Source organism: Pseudophryne corroboree, chromosome 3 (assembly GCF_028390025.1).
Source record: "Pseudophryne corroboree isolate aPseCor3 chromosome 3, aPseCor3.hap2, whole genome shotgun sequence".
In the NCBI taxonomy this organism is placed as follows: domain Eukaryota; kingdom Metazoa; phylum Chordata; class Amphibia; order Anura; family Myobatrachidae; genus Pseudophryne; species Pseudophryne corroboree.
Genome location: NC_086446.1, coordinates 111,209,777 through 111,230,731, shown reverse-complemented (window position 1 = coordinate 111,230,731; position 20,955 = coordinate 111,209,777). Strand labels below are relative to the sequence as shown.

Genomic DNA, 20,955 nt, shown 5'->3' with positions numbered 1-20,955 from the left:
TAATGCTTACTTCTAGACACCACAAAACTGTGATGAACTGCAGTGAAGCGCCACAAATCATTTAATTGTAAAAATAAAATATACTTTTTTATTTAAAACAAAAAGAAAACAATCTTTAAATAAAATAAAAAAAATAGGGGATCATTCAGATCTGATCGCTGCTGTGCGTTTTCACACAGCGGACTATCAGATCTGAACTGCGCATGCGTATGCACCGCACTGCGTCGGCACATCGCATGGCTGCAACGGGCATCGGCGCCCTGCGACGGGATGCTGCAAAGGCAGGGCCGTCCCTAGCCAATTTGATGCCCTAGGCAAAATTTTGTCTGGTGCCCCCTAGCACCGCCGCTAGTTCTGCATCTGACCCAGCAACACTTAGGCAGTGGGGCCCACCGGGGGGGTACCCTGTGGGCCAGTTCAACCCTGCATAATGGCACACAGTGATGCCCATAATACACATAATGCCACACAGTAATGCACCTTACACATATGCCCCACATTAGTAATACTAGTAGCTTTTTTTATAAAACTTACTTTTGCTTGCTAGCGTGCTTGCAGTCAGTGTGTGCGTCCATGCAGCTCCCTGGATCCGTGACTGCGTTTTGTGAGATGGGGGTGGCAGGATGGGTGGGTTGGTGCGTGCGCTCGCACCCGTGAAAGGGGCATACAAGGGATGTGACCTCACAGGGTATGCCATCCTGGCAGGGGAATATTACGGCATGGACTGACTAGGAAATAAAGTGTGAGGAGAACACTGCACATGTTATTTCCCTGCAGACACCTGGGGTTTGCACAGGGATAAGGGACACAGGATAGCAGGGTCCCCCTCCCGCATGTGCACAAGCAGTATAGGTGATGTCAGATTTATGTGAAGCAGTCTTCCAAATACACATGTGGTATCATAAGGATCCATCCAGTAATAACCTTATATAGTCAGTGAAAATGTCACAGGTCCAGGAATTGCAGTTACCAGGCTTCTGCTGTCTGTCAGAGGTCTCACAAGTCAGGGGCATTCAAGCATGTAGGAGGGAGTTTAAAGAACTTTAAGGGAGAGTGTGCATTTTATTTGACAAATGTAAATAGCAGTGTATACCAGTACTGATTGAATACATTTGGAAAGTAACAGTTAGTTTGCAGACTGTCTCTCCCAGCATGAGATACTGCAGGGACATGCTTGGATGCCCCTAGACATGCTTGGATGCCCTAGGCAAATGCCTAGCCTGCCTATAGCTAAGGCCGGCTCTGTGCAAAGGATCTATTCACATGGGCGATCGCAAAAAGATTGACAAAAAGAGGCCGTTTGTGGGTGTCAACTGACTGTTTTCAGGGAGTGTCTGACGTCAGCTTCAGCCCCGATCATCAGGATTCCATTGCACAGGAAGAGTAAGTCCTGGGCTGCAGAGACAGCACAAAATGATTTTTAGCAGCTCGGCACATAGCATTGCACATTTGCACAGTGATTAAACCCTCACCCTGCAGGCAGCAACTATCTGAACGCAGCCCAGCGGTCAGATCTGAATTAGGCTCATAGAGAAATTCATATTATTTTGTCTATATTGTGACAATTGATGTATTTTAACTGTTATCTGCATATCACAGGATTAGGACAGATTTAGGCATTGTACATGGTCATGTATGCACAGTGGTGCAGGGTTGCCTACCCTCCCGCATTCTCCGCTTAATCTTCGGGTCCTCCCGGTTTTTCAGCGCTGTCCGCCGAAAATGCGGACTGCGCATGCGCGATATGGAACGACAAGAAGCAGGGCCCTGCATCGCGACGTCATGAAGAAGAGGATGCATGTCACTTTTATATAAGAGCCGGCCTCTGCTCCCCTACCATCGTGAGTGATGGCAAGCAGCCTGCTGCAGCTATGGAGGGAGGCGGGGCTGTGGGACCAGAGTAGCGCTGCCGATACATTAAGGAGTGGGTGGGGGCGGGGCTCTGGTGGATGAGTGAAAGTGCTGCTGGGTACATGATGGGGTGTGGCTTGGTGTAGCTGTCTGTGTGGGAGCCGGAGTGACAGAGACAGGCTAGAGGAGGAGACCGGCAGTGGGGGGAGCAGCGGAGTGCAGAATGGCAGAGAGCGGTTCCCAACAGCTAAAGAGGGAAGGCCTTCCCTGTGACAACTGACAGTGTGGGAGTCAGGTGAGGGTGCTAATGGGGAAGTGGCTTCCCCTGGTCACTTGGTGCTACAGGCACATATGGTATAGTGACCTATGGATTACAGGCTGTCTGTGCAGCGGGTGCAGGTGACCCCTGGCATTTGCTGACCCCTCCATGCCTTGTGTTCCTGCGGCTGCATGCCCAGTGATACCCCTGGCATTTGTGGGCATGCATGACCGCATTGGTGCAACTTGCTGCATTACACCCAATGTCCCCTGGTGTCCTGTGTGTGCTTCTGTCAGCTGCTCTGCTTTTGCACATTCTCTGTGTAGTATTATTTTTTCTCTATCGTCCTAGTGGATGCTGGGGTTCCTGAAAGGACCATGGGGAATAGCGGCTCCGCAGGAGACAGGGCACAAAAGTAAAGCTTTCCGATCAGGTGGTGTGCACTGGCTCCTCCCCCTATGACCCTCCTCCAAGCCAGTTAGATTTTTGTGCCCGGCCGAGAAGGGTGCAATCTAGGTGGCTCTCCTAAAGAGCTGCTTAGAAAAGTTTAGCTTAGGTTTTTTATTTTACAGTGAGTCCTGCTGGCAACAGGATCACTGCAACGAGGGACTTAGGGGAGAAGAAGTGAACTCACCTGCATGCAGGATGGATTGGCTTCTTGGCTACTGGACATCAGCTCCAGAGGGACGATCACAGGTACAGCCTGGATGGTCACCGGAGCCTTGCCGCCGGCCCCCTTGCAGATGCTGAAATAAGAAGAGGTCCAGAATCGGCGGCAGAAGACTCCTCAGTCTTCTAAAGGTAGCGCACAGCACTGCAGCTGTGCGCCATTTTCCTCTCAGCACACTTCACACGGCAGTCACTGAGGGTGCAGGGCGCTGGGAGGGGGGCGCCCTGGGAGGCAAATGAAAACCTATTTTGGCTAAAAATACCTCACATATAGCCTCCGGAGGCTATATGGAGATATTTAACCCCTGCCAGAATCCGTTAAGAGCGGGAGACGAGGCCGCCGAAAAAGGGGCGGGGCCTATCTCCTCAGCACACAGCGCCATTTTCCCTCACAGAAAGGCTGGAGGGAAGGCTCCCAGGCTCTCCCCTGCACTGCACTACAGAAACAGGGTTAAAACAGAGAGGGGTGGCACTAATTTGGCGTTAGAAATATATAAAAAAGATGCTATAAGGGAAAACACTTATATAAGGTTGTCCCTATATAATTATAGCGTTTTTGGTGTGTGCTGGCAAACTCTCCCTCTGTCTCTCCAAAGGGCTAGTGGGTCCTGTCCTCTATCAGAGCATTCCCTGTGTGTGTGCTGTGTGTCGGTACGTGTGTGTCGACATGTAGGAGGACGATGTTGGTGAGGAGGCGGAGCAATTGCCTGTAATGGTGATGTCACTCTCTAGGGAGTCGACACCGGAATGGATGGCTTATTTAGGGAATTACGTGATAATGTCAACACGCTGCAAGGTCGGTTGACGACATGAGACGGCCGACAAACAATTAGTACCGGTCCAGACGTCTCAAAAACACCGTCAGGGGTTTTTAAAACGCCCGTTTACTTTAGTCGGTCGACACAGACACAGACAGGGACACTGAATCCAGTGTCGACGGTGAATAAACAAACGTATTCCTTATTAGGGCCACACGTTAAAGGCAATGAAGGAGGTGTTACATATTTCTGATACTACAAGTACCACAAAAGAGGGTATTATGTGGGATGTGAAAAAACTACCATAGTTTTTCCTGAATCAGATAAATTAAATAAAGTGTGTGATGATGCGTGGGTTCCCCCCGATAGAAAATTATGGGCGGTATACCCTTTCCCGCCAGAAGTTAGGGCGCGTTGGGAAACACCCCTTAGGGTGGATAAGGCGCTCACACGCTTATCAAAACAAGTGGCGGTACCGTCTATAGATAGGGCCGTCCTCAAGGACCAGCTGACAGGAGGCTGGAAAATATCATAAAAAGTATATACACACATACTGGTGTTATACTGCGACCAGCGATCGCCTCAGCCTGGATGTGCAGAGCTGGGGTGGCTTGGTCGGATTCCCTGACTAAAAATATTGATACCCTTGACAGGGACAGTATTTTATTGACTATAGAGCATTTAAAGGATGCATTTCTATATATGCGAGATGCACAGAGGGATATTTGCACTCTGGCATCAAGAGTAAATGCGATGTCCATAACTGCCAGAAGATGTTATGGACACGACAGGGGTCAGGTGATGCAGATTCCAAACGGCACAAAGGTGTATTGCCGTATAAAGGAAGAGGAGTTATTTGGGGTCGGTCCATCGGACCTGGTGGCCACGGCAACTGCTGGAAAATCCACCGTTTTTACCCTAAGTCACATCTCTGCAGAAAAAGACACCGTCTTTTCAGCCTCAGTCCTTTCGTCCCTATAAGATCATATCTGCCCAGGGATAGAGGAAAGGGAAGAAGACTGCAGCAGGCAGCCCATTCCCAGGAACAGAAGCGTTCCACCGCTTCTGACAAGTTCTCAGCATGGCGCTGAGACCGTACAGGACCCCTGGATCCTACAAGTAGTATCCCAGGGGTACAGATTGGAATGTCGAGACGTTTCCCCTTCGCAGGCTCCTGAAGTCTGCTTTACCAAGGTCTCCCTCCGACAAGGAGGCAGTATGGGAAAAAATTCACAAGCTGTATTCCCAGCAGGTGATAATTAAATTACCCCTCCTACTACAAGAAAAGGGGTATTATTCCACACTATATTGTGGTACTGAAGCCAGAAGGCTAGGTGAGACTTATTCTAAATCTAAAAATTTTTTGAACACTTACAAAGGTTCAAATCAAGATGGAGTCACTCAGAGCAGTGATAACGAACAGGAAGAAGGGGACTATATCGTGTCCCGGGACATCAGGGATGCTTACCTTCTATGTCCCAAATTTGCCCTTCTCACTAAGGGTACCTCAGGTTCGTGGTGCAGAACTGTCACTATCAGTTTCAGACGCTGCCGTTTGGATTGTCCACGGCACCCCGGGTCTTTACTAAGGTAATGGCCGAAATGATGATTCTTCTTCGAAGAAAAGGCGTCTTAATTATCCCTTACTTGGACGATCTCCTGATAAGGGCATAGTCCAGGGAACAGTTGGAGGTAGGAGTAGCACTATCTCGGATACTGCTACAACAGCACGGGTGGATTCTAAATATTCCAAAATCGCAGCTGATCCCGACGACACGTCTGCTGTGCCTAGGGATGATTCTGGACACAGTCCAGAAAAAGGTGTTTCTCCCGAAAGAGAAAGCCAGGGAGTTATCCGAGCTAGTCAGGAACCTCCTAAAAACAGTGCATCATTGCACGAGGGTCCTGGTAGAAAATGGTGGCTTCCTACGAAGCAATTCCATTCGGCAGATTTCACGCAAGAACTTTTCAGTGGGATCTGCTGGACAAATGGTCCGGATCGCATCTTCAGATGCATCAGCGGATAACCCTATATCCAAGGACAAGGGTGTCTCTCCTGTGGTGGTTATAGAGTGCTCATCTTCTAGAGGGCCGCAGATTCGGCATTCAGGATTGGATGCTGGTGACCACGGAGCCCAGCCCGAGAGGCTGGGGAGCAGTCACACAAGGAAAAAATTTCCAGGGAGTGTGATCAAGTCTGGAGACTTTTCTCCACATAAATATACTGGAGCTAAGGGTAAATTTATAATGCTCTAAGCTTAGCAAGACCTCTGCTTCAAGGTCAGCCGGTATTGATCCAGTGGGAAAAACATCACGGCAGTCGCCCACGTAAACAGACAGGGCGACACAAGAAGCAGGAGGGCAATGGCAAAAACTGCAAGGACTTTTCGCTGGGCGGAAAATCATGTGATAGCACTGTCAGCAGTGTTTCATCCCGGGAATGGAAACTGGGAAGCAGACTTCCTCAGCAGGCACGACCTCCACCCGGGAGAGTGGAAACTTCATCGGGAAGTTTTTTCCACATGATTGTAAACCGTTGGGAAATACCAAAGGTGGACATGATGGCGTCCCGTCTGAACAAAAAACGGGACAGGTATTGCGCCAGGTCAAGAGACCCTCAGGCAATAGCTGTGGACGTTCTGGTAACACCGTGGGTGTACCAGTCGGTGTATGTGTTCCCTCCTCTGCTTCTCATACCTAAGGTGCTGAGAATTATAAGACGTAGAGGAGTAAGAACTATACTCATGGCTCCGGATTGGCCAAGAAGGACTTGGTACCCGGAACTTCAAGAGATGTTTACAGAGGTCTTATGGCCTCTGCCGCTAAGAAGGGACTTGCTTCAGCAAGTACCATGTCTGTTCCAAGACTTACCGCAGCTGCGTTTGTTGGCATGGCGGTGGAACGCCGGATCCTAAGGGAAAAAGGCATTCCGGAAGAGGTCATTCCTACCCTGGTCAAAGCCAGAAAGGAGGTGACCGCACAACATTATCACCACATGTGGCGAAAATATGTTGCGTGGTGTGAGGCCAGGAAGGCCCCACAAAGAAATTTCAACTCGGTCGATTCCTGCATTTCCTGCAAACAGGAGTGTCTATGGGCCTCAAATTGGGGTCCATTAAGGTTCAAATTTCGGCCCTGTCAATTTTCTTCCAGAAAGAATTGGCTTCAGTTCCTGAAGTCCAGAACTTTACTGTATTGCATATACAACCCTCTTTTGTGCCTCCAGTGGCACTGTGGGATCTCAACGTAGTTCTGGGATTCTTCAAATCACATTGGTTTAAAACCAGTCAAATCTGTGGATTTGAAGCATCTCACATGAAAAGTGACCATGTTCTTGGCCCTGGCCTGGACCAGGCGAGTGTCAAATTGGTGGTTTTTTTCTCAAAAAAGCCCATATTTGTTTGTCCATTCGGACAGGGCAGAGCTGCGGACTCGTCCCCAGTTCTCTCCCTAAGGTGGTGTCAGTGTTTCACCTGAACCAGCTTATTGTGGTGCCTTGCACCTACTAGGGACTTGGAGGACTCCAAGTTGCTAGATGTTGTCAGGGCCCTGAAAATATAGGTTCCAGGACGGCTGGAGTCAGGAAAACTGACTTGCTGTTATCCTGTATGCACCCAACAAACTGGGTGCTCTTGCTTTTAAGCAGACTATTGCTAGTTGGATGTGTAATACAATTCAGCTTGCACATTCTGTGGCAGGCCTGCCACAGCCAAAATATGTAAATGCCCATTCCACAAGGAAGGTGGGCTCATCTTGGGCGGCTGCCCGAGGGGTCTCGGCTTTACAACTTTGCCGAGCGGTTATTTAGTCAGGGGCAAACACGTTTGTAAAATCCTACAAATTTGATACCCTGGCTAAGGAGGACCTGGAGTTCTCTCATTCGGTGCTGCAGAGCCATCCGCACTCTCCCGCCCGTTTGGGAGCTTTGGTATAATCCCCATGGTCCTTTCAGGAACCCCAGCATCCACTAGGACGATAGAGAAAATAAGAATTTACTTACCGATAATTCTATTTCTCGGAGTCCGTAGTGGATGCTGGGCGCCCATCCCAAGTGCGGATTATCTGCAATACTTGTACATAGTTACAAAAATCGGGTTATTATTGTTGTGAGCCATCTTTTCAGAGGCTCCGCTGTTATCATACTGTTAACTGGGTTTAGATCACAAGTTGTACGGTGTGATTGGTGTGGCTGGTATGAGTCTTACCCGGGATTCAAAATTCCTCCCTTATTGTGTACGCTCGTCCGGGCACAGTACCTAACTGGCTTGGAGGAGGGTCATAGGGGGAGGAGCCAGTGCACACCACCTGATCGGAAAGCTTTACTTTTGTGCCCTGTCTCCTGCGGAGCCGCTATTCCCCATGGTCCTTTCAGGAACCCCAGCATCCACTACGGACTCCGAGAAATAGAATTATCGGTAAGTAAATTCTTATTTATTATTATTTATAAGTGGTCACCCTGGCCCAAACTGGGAAGTGTTATTCAAATGGCCACCGCAGAGTTGTGGGTAGCAGTGGGCGCCCAACAGTGCACGAATGAGAGGCTGAATAAAAGTGTGCAAGGGCGGAGGGTCACAACTTTAACCTCCCTCCTTAGTTCCTAACCTGAACCTCCCCCTTAGTGCCTAAACCTTTCCCCTCCCCCCCCCCCCCCCCCCCCGTGGTGCTTTAACCCTAAAGCCTGCCATAGACTTTTTACTCCAGAGTTTTGACAGTAATTATTAGAATAATACAAAGAAGATATTTCTAAAGGCCCCCATCCACTAGTGCGATATGACCAATTTTCATCCGATTCCGAGCTTTCTGTTTGATGAATCGGATGAAGTTTCACATTGCATGTCATTTTCCTCTGACTCCGACCCAAGGCGCATTCCCGTGCTCCTTGGATCGGAGTCGCAGATCGGCATGGCTACCATGAATATTTATCGCAATCTGAGAAGGTGCACAGCGGAATGCATTTGTACACAATCGATTCATCAGATGTAAAAAAAAAAAAAACACTCAGTTGAAAATCGCTATCGCACGACTGACTCCCGGGAAGCTGCCGGGAAGGTCGGCGGAAAATCGGGTCCGATTTTCAGTTCAGATATGCCTTAACATATTCTTTGTATTTTTCATATACTTTATATTGTAAAAACTCAGGAGTAAAAAGTAAAATACTTTATATAGTATACGTTAGTATGACTGGAAAGGCTTTGCCTCACCTGACGTCACTGATATATAGTGAGTAGGGTACACAGGTTGATACCGGGGGCCAAATGTAATAGAGTGAGAGTTTCAGAAAATGAGACATTTGGTAAGGTTTTGCATTTTTTTTTTTTTTAAGTGGCAATCATTTACACAGCACGATCAACCTGGTTTTGCAGTGTAAATGATTGCCGTGGGTTGGGTACGCAGGGTGCATACTATATCACCCTCTGTGGTATGCAGCTCTTCGTACTATAAATTTCACCTGCCACTGCAGGACACACCCCTGAGTGTAAATAGATATGCCTATGGGTGGAGCTAGACACACCCCTTTGGGCAGAACATGACACGCCCCTCAACGGCGCTCGTACAATCTCCCTGAAACTACTTTTCAAAAGTAGACAAGTATGCAGTGGTGTGTATTGTTCATAGACAGCATATACTGTAGATGGTAGTTAAGTTATGACACACCCAGGAGTCCAAGATAGTAGACATTGAACACAGCACCATGGGCCTGATTCTGATTCCCACGCAGAGTGCGAGCAGCTGTGATATTGTTATTTATTATTAACAGTTTCTTATATTGCGCAGCATATTCCATTACACGTTACAGTTGGTTTAAGGCTTGTGGGTCCCATGGGCAATGAAGTTGTAGGGGCCCCTTCTAATAAGATTGCTAACAAACAAACACCCCTGACCCCCCCATGTGCAAAACTGATACTGCTATGCCCCTGTGGTAACACACACACAACCACACACGTATACACACACACATTTAAAAACATCTAAAATATATGTATATATGTGTGTGTGAGTGTGGTAGGCAGATGTATGTGTGTGTGTATATACGTGTGTGTATATATATATATATATATATATATATAGAGTTCTTATCAGCGGCACACAGGACACAATCACAGAAGCCTTAAATAATGGTCAACGTTTCAAACCTTTACTGGTTTTTCGTCAGGATACAAATAGTACATAAAAACAAGTGACTTACCTATATACCCGCCACCATACACGTGTGGGACCCGCTCTCCGGCGCCAGATGCAGCTTCCGGGTACGGGCGCCCGCTCATGACGTCAACGCACGTCCGTGCGTTTGTTGTCATGGTAATTTAAAACACCACTGTGACAGGACACTGAAATACATGTACCAAGTGAAACATAGATCAATCGATCACAAGACACAAAGACTAGTTATACACAATATCCTGGTTGTTTTACAAAAGACAGTATAGAGTACAGGAAGCGCTAATCAAGTTCATAGTTACTAGGGTTATTATATTTCCAAGGTTACTATCAATAGATTTAAATTAAAACCGTCACTATATTAAATTAAGTTAGTTCAAGTAAAGCAAGCTAATGGTAACATCTCATTAAGCCCCCTGGGTGCTATCACATCTAATTTATTGATCCAGAAGGATTCTTTCCGCAGGAGCAATTTACCCCGATCACCTCCTCTACGTAGAGGGGGGACATGATCTATCATGCGATATTTCAGGCTCGTTAGGCTATGTTTAGCCTCAACGAAATGTCTCGCCACTGGTTGATCTTTGGTCCCACCTGCTAGAGCTGCCCTAATTGCCGACCTGTGAAGGGTCATGCGCTCCTTAAATTTCCTGATAGTTTTGCCTATGTATGAAAGCCCACAAGGGCAAATTAATTGATAGATTACATAGGTACTCTCACACGTTAGGCGATGTCTAATATAATATTTTTTACCAGAATGTGGGTGACAAAACGAGTCACCTGTCAGTAAAAAACCACATGTGGTGCAGGTGCACTTGAAGCAACCGTTTTTGGTCTGGGGTAAAAAAGTTTTTACATTGCTAGATATTGTGCCGGGTAAATCTGTCTTCACGAGGATGTCTCTAAGATTACTCCCACGTGAATAACAATGCATGAGAGAGTGATCAGAGATTCCCAAGTCACGGTCACTTTTAACTATCGTCCATAGTTTGCTGGAAGTTTTTTTGGTGATACCAGATCCTTCATTGAACCTGTTAACCCATGTTATTTTATTAGATCTATTTTGGGACTCTTTCTTTTTAAGTAGATCAACTCTATTAAACGAAAGAACCTTATTTTTTGTATCTACCAAGAACTTCCGTTTATATCCTCGAACAGAACATTTGTCGATAAATGAATCGATCTGAGCTATAGCAGATTCCCGGTTAGAATTAATTCTATAGATGCGAATCATCTGGGAATAGGGAAGACCCATTTTCAATGATCTAGGATGACAGCTACTGTAGTGTAGCATCGAATTCCGATCAGTGTCTTTAACAAACACTGTAGTAGAGATTTTGTCGCCCAGCTTACCAATAGATACATCCAAAAAATTAATATTAGACTGACTCATGGTGTAGGTAAATTTTACTGGGGAACCGCTACTATTGTGATCCTCCATAACCCTTACAAATTCCTCTCTGGTACCACTCCAAAAAATCAATAGGTCGTCTATAAAACGAGTATAGAAGAACATTTTGGACTTGATTGCAATATCCTGAAAGAAAATCTGATCCTCTATGGAAAACATGTAGGTATTTGCATACGCCGGAGCCATGGCAGAACCCATGGCACACCCGGTTGTCTGCAAATAATACCTACCCTCTACCATAAAGAAATTCTTAGTCAACAATATTTCAAGAAGATTAATTATAATATCAATGTGAGCAATATCCAGAGCACCATCCCTGCTTAGTAAACCCCTAGTGGCGGTTAAACCATCACTGTGCGGTATAACTGTATATAAGCTTGATACATCCGCCGTAATAAGCCACAATTCATCTGGAAGAGATGGTAATGACTGAAGTTTGTTCAGCAGGGATGTTGTATCTAGAAGAAAGTGCTCATGTTTTTGTACAATTGGCTGCAATATGGAATCAACAAATACAGCAGAAGGTTGAAACAAGGAACCACGAGCTGAGATGATGGGGCGACCTGGCGGGGGATTGATACCCTTATGTATTTTAGGTAACGTATACATAATAGGTGTAATAGGGAATTCAGGAATCATAACCTCCATCATCTCAGACGTGATAAGCTTAGAATCACATGCCCAGAGTAAAACCTGCGTCAATTCTCTTTTAAATGCAGCAGTCGGATCACCCCTGAGTTTGACATAAACATGCTGATCATTTAGGTGTCTATATAACTCCTTTCTATAATCATCAAGGTCTTGCAACACAATACCACCGCCCTTGTCCGCTGAGCGGATAATTAATTCTTTATTATCTGATAAAGTGCGGAGTGCAAATTGCTGCTCTTTGGTAAGATTATTGTGATAAGGTACTTTAGTTAAATTTTCTGCTGACTCTAAGTCCAATAATCTCATAAATGTTCGAATAGACGCATTGGATGAATTCGGTTCAAATGATGATTTCTTGCGAAATTGTTTCAATTTTTCTGGAAAAACAAGGTGAGTATCCTCATGCTTGGTCACTACACTTTTATTTTTGTTGAAAAATTCTTTCAATTTCAAACTTCGCTGCAGCTGATATTTCTCAGCCTTCCACCTTAAATCATCAAACGGGACAGACGGGATAAAGGATAAACCTTTTATCAGAACCTGTTTCTCAACATCACTAAGAATATACGACGACAAGTTGAAGATCATTTCTTCTTGTTTTTGACGGCTGGAGGCTTGTTTCCACTCACTACTTCTTCGCCCTGAGTGGAAACAAGCCTCCAGCCGTCAAAAACAAGAAGAAATGATCTTCAACTTGTCGTCGTATATTCTTAGTGAGGTGAGGTTTATCCTTTATCCCGTCTGTCCCGTTTGATGATTTAAGGTGGAAGGCTGAGAAATATCAGCTGCAGCGAAGTTTGAAATTGAAAGAATTTTTCAACAAAAATAAAAGTGTAGTGACCAAGCATGAGGATACTCACCTTGTTTTTCCAGAAAAATTGAAACAATTTCGCAAGAAATCATCATTTGAACCGAATTCATCCAATGCGTCTATTCGAACATTTATGAGATTATTGGACTTAGAGTCAGCAGAAAATTTAACTAAAGTACCTTATCACAATAATCTTACCAAAGAGCAGCAATTTGCACTCCGCACTTTATCAGATAATAAAGAATTAATTATCCGCTCAGCGGACAAGGGCGGTGGTATTGTGTTGCAAGACCTTGATGATTATAGAAAGGAGTTATATAGACACCTAAATGATCAGCATGTTTATGTCAAACTCAGGGGTGATCCGACTGCTGCATTTAAAAGAGAATTGACGCAGGTTTTACTCTGGGCATGTGATTCTAAGCTTATCACGTCTGAGATGATGGAGGTTATGATTCCTGAATTCCCTATTACACCTATTATGTATACGTTACCTAAAATACATAAGGGTATCAATCCCCCGCCAGGTCGCCCCATCATCTCAGCTCGTGGTTCCTTGTTTCAACCTTCTGCTGTATTTGTTGATTCCATATTGCAGCCAATTGTACAAAAACATGAGCACTTTCTTCTAGATACAACATCCCTGCTGAACAAACTTCAGTCATTACCATCTCTTCCAGATGAATTGTGGCTTATTACGGCGGATGTATCAAGCTTATATACAGTTATACCGCACAGTGATGGTTTAACCGCCACTAGGGGTTTACTAAGCAGGGATGGTGCTCTGGATATTGCTCACATTGATATTATAATTAATCTTCTTGAAATATTGTTGACTAAGAATTTCTTTATGGTAGAGGGTAGGTATTATTTGCAGACAACCGGGTGTGCCATGGGTTCTGCCATGGCTCCGGCGTATGCAAATACCTACATGTTTTCCATAGAGGATCAGATTTTCTTTCAGGATATTGCAATCAAGTCCAAAATGTTCTTCTATACTCGTTTTATAGACGACCTATTGATTTTTTGGAGTGGTACCAGAGAGGAATTTGTAAGGGTTATGGAGGATCACAATAGTAGCGGTTCCCCAGTAAAATTTACCTACACCATGAGTCAGTCTAATATTAATTTTTTGGATGTATCTATTGGTAAGCTGGGCGACAAAATCTCTACTACAGTGTTTGTTAAAGACACTGATCGGAATTCGATGCTACACTACAGTAGCTGTCATCCTAGATCATTGAAAATGGGTCTTCCCTATTCCCAGATGATTCGCATCTATAGAATTAATTCTAACCGGGAATCTGCTATAGCTCAGATCGATTCATTTATCGACAAATGTTCTGTTCGAGGATATAAACGGAAGTTCTAGGTAGATACAAAAAATAAGGTTCTTTCGTTTAATAGAGTTGATCTACTTAAAAAGAAAGAGTCCCAAAATAGATCTAATAAAATAACATGGGTTAACAGGTTCAATGAAGGATCTGGTATCACCAAAAAAACTTCCAGCAAACTATGGACGATAGTTAAAAGTGACCGTGACTTGGGAATCTCTGATCACTCTCTCATGCATTGTTATTCACGTGGGAGTAATCTTAGAGACATCCTCGTGAAGACAGATTTACCCGGCACAATATCTAGCAATGTAAAAACTTTTTTACCCCAGACCAAAAACGGTTGCTTCAAGTGCACCTGCACCACATGTGGTTTTTTACTGACAGGTGACTCATTTTGTCACCCACATTCTGGTAAAAAATATTATATTAGACATCGCCTAACGTGTGAGAGTACCTATGTAATCTATCAATTAATTTGCCCTTGTGGGCTTTCATACATAGGCAAAACTATCAGGAAATTTAAGGAGCGCATGACCCTTCACAGGTCGGCAATTAGGGCAGCTCTAGCAGGTGGGACCAAAGATCAACCAGTGGCGAGACATTTCGTTGAGGCTAAACATAGCCTAACGAGCATGAAATATCGCATGATAGATCATGTCCCCCCTCTACGTAGAGGAGGTGATCGGGGTAAATTGCTCCTGCGGAAAGAATCCTTCTGGATCAATAAATTAGATGTGATAGCACCCAGGGGGCTTAATGAGATGTTACCATTAGCTTGCTTTACTTGAACTAACTTAATTTAATATAGTGACGGTTTTAATTTAAATCTATTGATAGTAACCTTGGAAATATAATAACCCTAGTAACTATGAACTTGATTAGCGCTTCCTGTACTCTATACTGTCTTTTGTAAAACAACCAGGATATTGTGTATAACTAGTCTTTGTGTCTTGTGATCGATTGATCTATGTTTCACTTGGTACATGTATTTCAGTGTCCTGTCACAGTGGTGTTTTAAATTACCATGACAACAAACGCACGGACGTGCGTTGACGTCATGAGCGGGCGCCCGTACCCGGAAGCTGCATCTGGCGCCGGAGAGCGGGTCCCACACGTGTATGGTGGCGGGTATATAGGTAAGTCACTTGTTTTTATGTACTATTTGTATCCTGACGAAAAACCAGTAAAGGTTTGAAACGTTGACCATTATTTAATGCTTCTGTGATTGTGTCCTGTGTGCCGCTGATAAGAACTCTATATGCACTGCTGCAATGCAGTTATGAGGGCACCGGACCAAGTTCTGTCCGTTAATGGGAGTGCCGAGTCTTTGCTGGACTATATATATATATATATATATATATATATATATACATAAGAGAGGGTACAGTATAGACATATGAGGCTAGGTGGACAATGTGTGGATAGATAGATAGATGGATGGATAGATAAATGGATAGATATAGCGTGTGCGTGTATACGTGTGTATATATATATATATATATATATATATAGAGAGAGAGAGAGGACTAGGGGGAGGGCACAGCATAGGGAACAACAGACCCTTCAGCCTATGGAGTACTGCAGCAGCTTCCGGCATAATCTCTATCCTGCCACATCCCCCACCCGTTCCCCCCACACACTCACCAGAATTAATCATGAACTCCCATCTATAGAGCTGAGAGCAACGGTGGCTGGCACCCCTTCACCCGCACCAGTTAGCGTGAAAGCCGGTACGTCCTCCTCTACGCCTCCACAGAACAGCGGTGGCGGGCGGCACAACATGACTCCTTCCAGCAGCATAAAAACAGCAGCAGTCTGCGCCCGTACATCTGTGGTAAATATGTGGGGCCCAACCAGTAGAATGGAGATAGGAACCTTTGCTAGTTATGCCAGTGTGTGGGGGCCCCTAATGTGTGGGGTCCCAGGGACGATCGCCCCTGTCGCCCCTCCCATAATCCGGCCCTGATTGGAACATTATGCAAATGCCACTACAAACTCCTCCACTTGTGTAAATCCATGTGGACAAATGTGAAAGGACTGAGATGTCCCCTTTTAGCACCCGTTGTAATACTGATTTGTGCATACTTATACACCACCATTGGCATACCTCCCAACATGACCCTCTCCAGGAGGGACAGAATGCTCTGTTCCTGGACTTCCCTCTTAATTTATGATTTCCATCACCTGTGCTGAAACACCTTTCTTATCCACTAAGTTGTTCAACACAGGTGCTGGCAATCATAAATTAAGAAAAGTCCAGAAGCAGAGCATTGTGTCCCTCCTGGAGAGGGTCATGTTGGGAGGTAAGCATTGGTCACGCCATCGAAATTTGCAGCGGCCCTATGGCATAGCACTTTCTCTGCTTGAACACAGCCTCCTATGCTTGCGCCTGTGCATCTATGAACGCAGCATGGTTTCATGTCTATATTTCTGTGCATAATCTGGGGATTACATAAACAATTTGCAGCTGTGAAAATTAGAGAGCATACAAGAACAGCATTTTCTCTATCGTCCTAGTGGATGCTGGGGTTCCTGAAAGGACCATGGGGGATAGCGGCTCCGCAGGAGACAGGGCACAAAAAGTAAAGCTTTAGGATCAGGTGGTGTGCACTGGCTCCTCCCCCTATGACCCTCCTCCAAGCCTCAGTTAGATTTTTGTGCCCGGCCGAGAAGGGTGCAATCTAGGTGGCTCTCCTAAAGAGCTGCTTAGAAAAGTTTAGCTTAGGTTTTTTATTTTACAGTGAGTCCTGCTGGCAACAGGATCACTGCAACGAGGGACTTAGGGGAGAAGAAGTGAACTCACCTGCGTGCAGGATGGATTGGCTTCTTTGGCTACTGGACATTAGCTCCAGAGGGACGATCACAGGTACAGCCTGGATGGTCACCGGAGCCTCGCCGCCGGCCCCCTTGCAGATGCTGAAACGAGAAGAGGTCCAGAATCGGCGGCAGAAGACTCCTCAGTCTTCTTAAGGTAGCGCACAGCACTGCAGCTGTGCGCCATTTCCTCTCAGCACACTTCACACGGCAGTCACTGAGGGTGCAGGGCGCTGGGAGGGGGGCGCCCTGGGAGGCAAATGAAAACCTTTTTTGGCTAAAAATACCTCACATATAGCCTCCGGGGGCTATATGGAGATATTTAACCCCTGCCAGAATCCATTAAAGAGCGGGAGACGAGCCCGCCGAAAAAGGGGCGGGGCCTATCTCCTCAGCACACAGCGCCATTTTCCCTCACAGAAAGGCTGGAGGGAAGGCTCCCAGGCTCTCCCCTGCACTGCACTACAGAAACAGGGTTAAAACAGAGAGGGGGGGCACTAATTTGGCGTTAGAAATATATAAAAGATGCTATAAGGGAAAACACTTATATAAGGTTGTCCCTATATAATTATAGCGTTTTTGGTGTGTGCTGGCAAACTCTCCCTCTGTCTCTCCAATGGGCTAGTGGGTCCTGTCCTCTATCAGAGCATTCCCTGTGTGTGTGCTGTGTGTCGGTACGTGTGTGTCGACATGTATGAGGACGATGTTGGTGAGGAGGCGGAGCAATTGCCTGTAATGGTGATGTCACTCTCTAGGGAGTCGACACCGGAATGGATGGCTTATTTAGGGAATTACGTGATAATGTCAACACGCTGCAAGGTCGGTTGACGACATGAGACGGCCGACAAACAATTAGTACCGGTCCAGACGTCTCAGAAACACCGTCAGGGGTTTTAAAACGCCCGTTTACTTTAGTCGGTCGACACAGACACAGACACGGACACTGAATCCAGGGTCGATGGTGAATAAACAAACGTATTCCTTATTAGGGCCACACGTTAAGGGCAATGAAGGAGGTGTTACATATTTCTGATACTACAAGTACCACAAAAGAGGGTATTATGTGGGATGTGAAAAAACTACCGTAGTTTTTCCTGAATCAGATAAATTAAATGAAGTGTGTGATGATGCGTGGGTTCCCCCCGATAGAAAATTATGGGCGGTATACCCTTTCCCGCCAGAAGTTAGGGCGCGTTGGGAAACACCCCTTAGGGTGGATAAGGCGCTCACACGCTTATCAAAACAAGTGGCGGTACCGTCTATAGATAGGGCCGTCCTAAAGGAGCCAGCTGACAGGAGGCTGGAAAATATCATAAAAAGTATATACACACATACTGGTGTTATACTGCGACCAGCGATCGCCTCAGCCTGGATGTGCAGAGCTGGGGTGGCTTGGTCGGATTCCCTGACTAAAAATATTGATACCCTTGACAGGGACAGTATTTTATTGACTATAGAGCATTTAAAGGATGCATTTTCTATATATGCGAGATGCACAGAGGGATATTTGCACTCTGGCATCAAGAGTAAGTGCGATGTCCATATCTGCCAGAAGATGTTTATGGACACGACAGTGGTCAGGTGATGCAGATTCCAAACGGCACAAAGGTGTATTGCCGTATAAAGGAAGAGGAGTTATTTGGGGTCGGTCCATCGGACCTGGTGGGCCACGGCAACTGCTGGAAAATCCACCGTTTTTACCCTAAGTCACATCTCTGCAGAAAAAGACACCGTCTTTTCAGCCTCAGTCCTTTCGTCCCTATAAGAGTCATATCTGCCCAGGGATAGAGGAAAGGGAAGAAGACTGCAGCAGGCAGCCCATTCCCAGGAACAGAAGCGTTCCACCGCTTCTGCCAAGCTCTCAGCATGACGCTGGGACCGTGCAGGACCCCTGGATCCTACATGTAGTATCCCAGGGATACAGATTGGAATGTCGAGACGTTTCCCCTTCGCAGGCTCCTGAAGTCTGGTTTACCAAGGTCTCCCTCCGACAAGGAGGCAGTATGGGAAACAATTCACAAGCTGTATTCCCAGCAGGTGATAATCAAATTACCCCTCCTACAACAAGAAAAGGGGTATTATTCCACATTATATTGTGGTACTGAAGCCAGAAGGCTAGGTGAGACCTATTCTAAATCTAAAAAAATTTGAACACTTACAAAGGTTCAAATCAAGATGGAGTCACTCAGAGCAGTGATAACGAACCAGGAAGAAGGGGACTATATAGTGTCCCGAGACATCAGGGATGCTTACCTCCATGTCCAAAATTTGCCCTTCTCACTAAGGGTACCTCAGGTTCGTGGTACAGAACTGTCACTATCAGTTTCAGACGCTGCCGTTTGGATTGTCCACGGCACCCCGGGTCTTTACCAAGGTAATGGCCGAAATGATGATTCTTCTTCGAAGAAAAGGCGTCTTAATTATCCCTTACTTGGACGATCTCCTGATAAGGGCAAAGTCCAGGGAACAGTTGGAGGTCGGAGTAGCACTATCTCGGATACTGCTACAACAGCACGGGTGGATTCTAAATATTCCAAAATCGCAGCTGATCCCGACGACAAGTCTGCTGTGCCTAGGGATGATTCTGGACACAGTCCAGAAAAAGGTGTTTCTCCCGGAAGAGAAAGCCAGGGAGTTATCCGAGCTAGTCAGGAACCTCCTAAAATCAGTGAATCATTGCACAAGGGTCCTGGTAAAGATGGTGACTTCCTATGAAGCAATTCCATTCGGCAGATTTCACGCAAGAATTTTTCAGTGGGATCTGCTGGACAAATGGTCCGGATCGCATCTTCAGATGCATCAGCGGATAACCCTATATCCAAGGACAAGGGTGTCTCTCCTGTGGTGGTTACAGAGTGCTCATCTTCTAGAGGGCCGCAGATTCGGCATTCAGGATTGGATGCTGGTGACCACGGAGGCCAGCCCGAGAGGCTGGGGAGCAGTCACACAAGGAAAAAATTTCCAGGGAGTGTGATCAAGTCTGGAGACTTTTCTCCACATAAATATACTGGAGCTAAGGGTAAATTTATAATACTCTAAGCTTAGCAAGACCTCTGCTTCAAGGTCAGCCGGTATTGATCCAGTGGGAAAAACATCACGGCAGTCGCCCACGTAAATAGACAGGGCGGCACAAGAAGCAGGAGGGCAATGGCAAAAACTGCAAGGACTTTTCGCTGGGCGGAAAATCATGTGATAGCACTGTCAGCAGTGTTTCATTCCGGGAATGGAAACTGGGAAGCAGACTTCCTCAGCAGGCACGACCTCCACCCGGCAGAATGGAAACTTCATCGGGAAGTTTTCCACATGATTGTAAACCGTTGGGAAATACCAAAGGTGGACATGATGGCGTCCCGTCTGAACAAAAAACGGGACAGGTATTGCGCCAGGTTAAGAGACCCTCAGGCAATAGCTGTGGATGTTCTGGTAACACCATGGATGTACCAGTCGGTGTATGTGTTCCATCCTCTGCTTCTCATACCTAAGGTACTGAGACTTATAAGACGTAGAGGAGTAAGAACTATACTCATGGCTCCGGATTGGCCAAGAAGGATTTGGTACCCGGAACTTCAAGAGATGCTCACAGAGGACTTGTGGCCTCTGCCGCTAAGAAGGGACTTGTTTCAGCAAGTACCATGTCTGTTCCAAGACTTACCGCAGCTGCGTTTGACGGCATGGCGGTGGAACGCCGGATCCTAAGGGAAAAAGGCATTCCGGAAGAGGTCATTCCTACCCTGGTCAAAGCCAGAAAGGAGGTGACCGCACAACATTATCACCACATGTGGCAAAAATATGTTGCGTGGTGTGAGGCCAGAAAGGCCCCACGAAGAAATTTCAACTCGGTCGATTCCTGCATTTCCTGCAAACGGGAGTGTCTATGGGCCTCAAATTGGGGTCCATTGAGGTTCAAATTTCGGCCCTGTCGATTTTCTTCCAAAAAGAAGTGGCTTCAGTTCCTGAAGTCCAGAAGTTTGTCAAGGGAGTATTGCATATACAACCCCCTTTTGTGCCTCCAGTGGCACTGTGGGATCTCAACGTAGTTCTGGGATTCCTCAAATCACATTGGTTTAAAACCAGTCAAATCTGTGGATTTGAAGCATCTCACATGAAAAGTGACCATGCTCTTGGCCCTGGCCTGGACCAGGCGAGTGTCAAATTGGTGGTTTTTTTCTCAAAAAAGCCCATATCTGGTTGTCCATTTGGACAGGGCAGAGCTGCGGACTCGTCCCCAGTTCTCT

At 46.0% G+C, this 20,955-nt stretch overlaps 1 long non-coding RNA gene across 5 annotated transcripts in view; it reads left to right on the top strand.

The window, feature by feature from the left end:
- The first annotated feature begins 998 nt into the window (after positions 1–998).
- LOC135054935 (uncharacterized) overlaps positions 999–20,955 on the top strand; it is a 63,884-nt gene continuing 43,927 nt past the window's right edge. For 2 of the 5 annotated variants that reach the window (XR_010243595.1, XR_010243594.1), the window contains exon 1: positions 1,973–2,146. This is a non-coding gene — a long non-coding RNA (uncharacterized LOC135054935). Of the gene's footprint in view, positions 1,384–1,751; positions 1,842–1,972; positions 2,147–15,579; positions 15,741–20,955 lie in introns of those variants that run through there. The other 3 variants (XR_010243598.1, XR_010243597.1, XR_010243596.1) reach the window with 3 other exon arrangements.